The sequence below is a fragment of the Triticum urartu genome, chromosome 5 (assembly GCF_003073215.2).
Source record: "Triticum urartu cultivar G1812 chromosome 5, Tu2.1, whole genome shotgun sequence".
NCBI classification, from domain to species: Eukaryota; Viridiplantae; Streptophyta; class Magnoliopsida; order Poales; family Poaceae; genus Triticum; species Triticum urartu.
In genome coordinates, this window is record NC_053026.1 from 262,779,024 (window position 1) to 262,786,692 (window position 7,669).

The 7,669-nt window shown below is 40.5% G+C and overlaps 1 long non-coding RNA gene across 1 annotated transcript; it reads right to left on the minus strand.

The window, feature by feature from the left end:
* Positions 1 to 3,129: 3,129 nt before the first annotated feature.
* Positions 3,130 to 7,406, minus strand: LOC125508552. Its single transcript, XR_007283595.1, has 2 exons — positions 6,737 to 7,406; positions 3,130 to 6,639 (listed from the first exon to the last, which is right to left on the minus strand). It is a non-coding gene; the product is annotated as an uncharacterized LOC125508552 (long non-coding RNA).
* Positions 7,407 to 7,669: the final 263 nt, after the last annotated feature.

Sequence of the window (7,669 nt, forward strand, 5' to 3'; positions counted from 1 at the left end):
TCCTTAACGTCCACTCCAAGTTCCCTGGATCACGTTTGTTGCAAAAATAATTCTTCCGAAGGTTTTATTCTGTTTGGATTCCGTTTTACACTGAAATAGGCAAAAAAAACAGCAATTTGCACTAGGCCTTGGGTTAGTAGGTTAGTCCCAAAAATAATATAAAAGTGTATAAATAAGCCCATTAACATCCAAAACAGATAATATAATAGCATGGAACAATCAAAAATTATAGATATGTTGGAGACGTATCAAGCATCCCCAAGCTTAATTCCTACTCGTCCTCGAGTAGGTAAATGATAAAAACAGAATTTTTGATGTGGAATGCTACCTTGCATAATTCCCAATATAATTTTCTTTATTGTGGCATGAATTTTCAGATCCGAAAGATTCAAGACAAAAGTTTAATATTGACATAAAAATAATAATACTTCAAGCATACTAACTAAGCAATCATGTCTTCTCAAAATAACATGGCAAAAGAAAGTTCATCCCTACAAAATCATATAGTTTGGTCATGCTCCATTTTCGTCACACAAGAATGCTCTCATCATGCACAACCCCAATGACAATCCAAGCAATTGTTTCATACTTTAGTAATCTCAAAAAAAATTCAACTTTCATGCAATACATGAGCGTGAGCCATGGATATAGCACTATGGGTGGAATAGAATAATGAAAGGGGGTTATGTGGAGAAGAAAAAAAAGATAGTCTCACATCGACGAGGCTAATCAACAGGCTAGGGAGATGCCCATCAATTGATGTCAATGCAAGGAGTAGGGAATGCCATGCAACGGATGCACTAGAGCTATAAATGAATGAAAGCTCAACAAAAGAAAATATGTGGGTGTGCATCCAACTTGCTTGCTCACGAAGACCTAGGGCATTTGAGGAAGCCCATTGTTGGGATATACAAGCCAAGTTCTATAATGAAAAATTCCCACTAGTATATGAAAGTGACAAAACAAGAGACTCTCTATCATAAAGATCATGGTGCTACTTTGAAGCACAAGTGTGGAAAAAAGGATAGTAGCATTGCCCCTTTTTATTTCTTTTCTCTTTTTGGGCCTTTTTTATTTGGCCTTTCTCTTTTTTTGGGACAATGCTCTATTAATGATGATCATCACACTTCTATTTATTTACAACTCAATGATTACAACTCGATACTAGAACAAAATATGACTCTATATGAATGCCTCCGGCGGTGTACCCAGAAGGGCAATGAATCAAGAGTGACATGCATGTATGATAAATTATGCATGGTGGCTTTGCCACAAATACGATGCCAACTACATGATCATGTAAAGCAATATGACAATGATGAAGCGTGTCATAAATGAAATGGTGGAAAGTTGCATGGCAATATATCTCGGAATGGCTATGGAAATGCCATAATAGGTAGGTATGGTGGCTGTTTTGAGGAAGATATAAGGAGGCTTATGTGTGATAGAGCGTATCATATCACGGGGTTTGGATGCACCGGCGAAGTTTGCATCAACTCCCAAGGAGAGAAAGGACAATGCACGGTACCAAAGAGGCTAGCAATGATGGAAGGTGAGAGTGTGTATAATTCATGGACTCAACATTAGTCATAAAGAACTCACATACTTATTGCAAAAATCTACAAGTCATCAAAAATCAAGCACTACGTGCATGCTCCTAGGGGGATAGATTTGTAGGAAAAGGCCATCGCTCGTCCCCGACCGCCACTCATAAGGAAGACAATCAAAGAACACCTCATGTTTCAAATTTGTTACACAACGGTTACCATACGTGCATGCTACGTGACTTGCAATCTTCAACACAAGTATTTCTCAAATTCACAATTACTCAACTAGCACACTCTAATATCACCACCTTCATATCTCAAAACTATTATCAAGTATCAAACTTCTCTTAGTATTCAATGCACTTTCTATGATAGTTTTTATTATACCCATCTTGGATACCTATTATATTAGGACTAGTTTCATAACCAAAGCAAATTACCATGCTGTTCTAAAGGACTCTCAAAATAATATAAGTGAATCATGAGAGATCAATAATTTCTATAAAATAAAACCACCACCGTGCTCTAAAAGATATAAGTGAAGCACTAGAGCAAAATTATCTAGCTCAAAAGATATAAGTGAAGAACATAGAGTATTCTAATAAATTTCAATTCATGTGTGTCTCTCCCAAAAGGTGTGTACAGCAAGGATGATTTTGGTAAACTAGAAAGAAAAGACTCAAATCATACAATACGCTCCAAGCAAAACACATATCATGTGGCGAATAAAAATATAGCCTCAAGTAAAGTTACCGATAGAAGAAGACGAAAGAGGGGATGCCTTCCGGGGCATCCCCAAGCTTAGGCTTTTGGTTGTCCTTGAATTTTACCTTGGGGTGCCTTAGGCATCCCCAAGCTTAGGCTCTTGCCACTCCTTATTCCAAAGTCCATCAAATGTTTAACCAAAACTTGAAAACTTCACAACACAAAACTTAAACAGAAAATCTCATGAGCTCCGTCAGTATAAGAAAACAAATCACCACTTAAGGTACTGTAATGAAATCATTCTTTATTTATTTGGGTGTTAAACCTACTGTATTCCAACTTCTCTATGGTTCATAACCTCCAATAGTTTACCTCGTTGTGCACAATCCGCTTCTGCCTCCCTTATCTTTCCTTTGGTGTGAAACTGCTGACATGCAATGCTGATCCATAAAAAACATAAAATGATATGATTTACATATACATGTGACATTGTTCTATAAAGTTTTCACCAGATTATCAATCAAATGTATGCCACTTTCATATATTGCAGAAGCAATTGAGAAAATGAATCATAGGGTTTTGATCAAAATCTACTGCCTTTGCTTTCCAAGAAAAGAACTTCCTTTGAATGCATAATTAGCACTCACATGATGCTCAATGTGAGCAAATCTTTGTATAAATCTATGGGTTTTTGGAGCTGTTATGAAACTGGGTTCCTTCTATGTCTTACATACTACATAGTAAGCTTGCACGTGTAACACATGTATTATCGTGTGTGTTTTTATCATTTGTCCTAGAAATAAAATATATAACAATAAAATAAATAAACATATAAGTTAGACAATAGAAAATTAGAGATGTTTAACAATTGTGAAAATAATTTTTTTAACTAAGGCAATAGCTTTGCCTCATCTCATTAATAAAGAAGAGAATTGCCCGGTTAATTACTAGAAACCAATACAACCCACAAAGGGGCACCACCAGCCAACCTGGTTATCCACACAAGACACACACACATGCCGTCGAAAGAGGAGCGCCGTCGAGGCGGACTACAAGTGTCATCGTCATCACTCCTCCGCAAGCCAGCGGCTCTGACTTCACCGCAAACCACCATCATCGGTGCCAAAAAGGACACCACCCCGAACCTCCGCATCGTATATTGACTGCTGCCAACCAATGCATCCTCTGCCACCCGCAAACCATGCCGCCGCAACCACAACACCATCACGCTGCCATGCCCCGGCTCTGGCTTGCGGCACGCCAGCGCCATCATCGGCAGCAACCAGACCTCGCCGCAGCCAACTTGTCGCAGCTCACCGCAGCCCACACACAACAGATCGCTCTGACCACCGCAGACAACAGACACCGCCAACCCACACCACTGCATAGATGAACTCTGAAATCCCAAACCATTTTTCAAGTCTCACATGCTGCACCTCTGAGGGTTTTGGGTAAAGTAGAAGTTCAAATATTAGTCGTGGTACAAATATTAAGAAACTTGATGTACTATCATCCATTTGTTTGCATAGAAACTAATAAACAAACATCACTCCAATTCAGAGTAGCAAGGCAAACAAAATAAAGACTATATGCAGACAAGAACGAAAATTATGTTAATAAGCTGCACAATGCCACTTCAATGCGATAATACATATTGCTAGTACACTTTGTCACTCCTCTCATGGAGAATGAATGAATTGCAATTAGTGAAACTTTCTTCTAGTTGAATGAGTGCATCGAGGTAAAATTGCAGAGACATGATTAGATCATTCGTGGAGACAAAAATACCTTGCAGAAAGCAACAACTCAAAAGGATAATTTATGACTTTCAGCTCAAGAGGATTCGCCTCCATCACCAGGATATAAAAGACCAATGAACTAAAGATCAAAGGTGCCACAAGCATAGAAGTTTCAAGTGATATTTCGATTTCCAGTAAACTGATGAAATATAGTAACAAAGGAGAAGTTAATGTCATGTGTGCACAACCAACATATGAAAGACCAATGTATTACAGGAGAGTATATTCGGTCCATAGATAATTAGTGAACAAGAGGGCATAATTTCAGTTCATAGCCATCCTGCTATATAATTCATGTTAATTAAAAAGACACTACTCTTAACCCGTCTTCAATAATTCTACAGCTAGAGCAAATTAGGACACAACTTCTAAGTATAAATTCATTTTCTAAGAAGACATTTTCATCAGCATGCCATGTTTTATAAAGTTCCTCTGGCCAAAGGTTAAAATCTAAGAAAAATGCATTTCAACTGTCAGTGGAAACACAATTTTGTGGTACGGTGTGTAAGGTGGTTTGGTAACCCCCTTTACAGAAGTTTAATGGCGAATAAACCTAAATGTGAGAGTGGGTCTTACCACACTTCCCAGAACTTTGAAGCCTCATTAGGAGCATTTCAAGCCAAATTCATGGTCAGGCAATATAACATCTCCAGAAAATAATACAGATGAGGTTATTATTGCAAGGCAGCCTTGTTGCCAAACTCTTGTTATAGCTTGAAAAGATAAATGCTTCAGCAATTATTAGAGTTTTTTCTGACCTGAGAGTTTCTCTGGCACCATGAGGGGGCATCAGGAGGGAGTGGCTCATTTTCGGCGAGTTTATGCTACATTGTTGTCATCGGAAAGAAGAGTTAATAGATACTGAATGAATGCGACAAATAAGCATTGCAGATGCTCTTGCATTTAATTGGAACCTCGGATAGCTAGAAACAAGTGGGGCCTGACCAAAAGCTGCAGTTAGAAACACATGATGTTAGATATGAGAATTGTTGTACAGAGATTAACCATAGCACAGTCTAATAGAGAAACACATGTTTGTGATAATTGGCCCTGGTTAAGACAGTCGAGAGCTGTAACTCTCTTTTGTGATCAAGATATATGATGCTTCACATTGTATTCTGCTTTATTCTAATCCAATATTCCTGCATATCATGACTGAACACTTTTCCTTTTAGGATCGTCCATTGGATTATGTGTCATATTTGTACTACAATCCATAATTGTGTTTGTTAGGTCCTTAAACAGGGAACATTCTCTTGATTCAAACAGAGGCACATCCATTTGTTTCTTACTCATTTGTAGATATAAAAGTACAAATGATAAACAATACATAGAAGGGCACAGAGAGAGTGGTGAAGATCATTTAGGCACGGAGCATAGTCATGTGAACCAGGTCCTGACTATTATGTACAAAGCATCACCAATTAGTTTCTTAAAAATAAAATAAAGATTTCAGTATTAACCTATATATGACTTAAGAGCAATGTACATGTATAGTATAGTATTAAATATTTTAGGGTGTTTGGCATCAACAAATATTGCAGTGATATAAACCATAGTATCATCTATACTGTATGTTTTTGGACCATTAAAAACATGTCATGACCTCTTTTTTCTAAACTGAGAATGCTTTCTTTTTCCCTTCTCTTTCTCACCCCATACACCCTTCACTTCTGCCTTGTACTCCCTCCGTTCCAAATTACTTGTCGCAGAAATGGATGTATCTAGAACTAAAATACATCTAGATACATTCATACCTGCGACAAGTAATTCGGAACGGAGGGAGTATTTTCTACTTTAGTGCTTCAGCTAAATCTTGGTTCTCATCCGTGCGTACATGTTTTAAAGCGTTGCTAGACATATACTTTTCCATTGTTCATCAGTCAGGATACTGATGGGTAAAAGTGGACAGTGGTTGTGGAAGGTCCAGCTCATTGAACATGGCGTCAAGCATGGCCTACTTGGGATTTTGACAATGCCCATGGCCTCATCCTATGAAGAATGCATGGTGTCATTGGGTAAAGGCAAAGGAGGAAAATAACAATTGGTAGTTGCATATAAAAAGCACTCTACAATTAATTAGTTTGGAAGAAGGGTACTTTTAACCTTCAGTATCTGGTATGAAAAATATCTTAGCTAAATCATGTATAGTCACATTGTGTATATATATAATCCATGTCAAATATAGACATGCAGAAGTCTGTTAGTACTTACTCCACGCATCACGACAATTATAAAGCAGTAAAAATAGATGGTTATATTTGCTAGTTTGTCCTGGTGAAGAACCCAAACTAAACGTGAAGACAAATCTTCTATTCTTAAGAAGGGATTTTCTGAATTTGATTCTAGTAGATGTCTGAAAGATGGACAGGGATCTCACTTGAAAGTCGCTGAAAAATAAATCATGCTACACAAATCAGGTGCTACAAATTTCTTCAGTGGTGAGCCAAAGATGAATTGCTCTCTGTAAAATTGATTAAGATGGATTCTGAAGATACAAAGGAAATGATAGGGATGTTTAGAAAGAACTGTTCATGCCTTTCGGTGGAAGTCTTTTCTTGCCTAGGGTTTGTTGAGGCTCGGCTGCTCTGCAGGAAAAAGAGGACGGAGGAGGGTTAGGAGTGGGATTAGCGGGATAGAGTAGATAAAAGAAAAGAACTAAGCAGATCCATGGCGTGGTTGTACCTCGTGCAGGGTGAATGAATAGTACCATGTGCAATGACTGAAACTGTAAACACGTAGTGGCTTCAAAGACCCATGACCACTTCGCCTCGCCTCCCTCGAGCACGCGAGTCGCATGGCCTCGTGAGACGGTCGGACGACGGAGAGGCGCCGGTGCAGGGCATGCGCGGCGCCGCCACAAGGTGAGGAGTTGTGGGCGGGACGGTGGCTCCAGTGTGAGGCACGGCAAGGTGTTGCAGGCGGAACGGCGGCGCCGGTGCACGGCATGGTGTTGCAGCGGACGGTGTGGGAGCGCGGCTGTGGGGCGGCGTCGAGGAAAGCCTGGGAGGATGGGAGGAGCGGTTAGCGGACCTGTCGATGGAGGAGAGTGGAGGCACAGATGTGGAGGGGATTGGTTCTGGGCCGAGCGACCAGTGCGGTAGGGCGGGCCGAGCGGCGTGAAGGGGGAGGCGTCAGAGTGGGCAGTCGGGGGCGTGCTACTGCTGCTGTCGCTCGGTGTGGTGCTGTTGTAGCTCGGCCATCGGGGGCGTGCTGCTGCTGCTTGGCCGCCGGCGTGAAGGGGCGGCGGCGAGGCGTGAAGGCGAGCGAGGCCGTGAAGGGGCGGCGGCGACGCGTGAAGGCACAGGCAGCGGCGGGGCGAGCGACTATCGGGAGCGTGGATATGAAGGCAAAACGGTCGGTCAGACGGACGAACATGCTATTTGCTATTAGTACCACCTCGTTTATATTATGATTTTGTTTATACAAATCGTAAAAGTATATTATGACATAAGAAGAAAGCGTATTGTGATGATGAACTCGACAAATTCAATTTATGCTTTACTAGCAAAAGATCCCGTGCGTTGCAACAGGAGAAAAAACATAACACACGCTCTTAACTCAACAACCATCACTCAAGACCACAATAGGTCCATCTCCTTTATTTTTGCGAGGCGT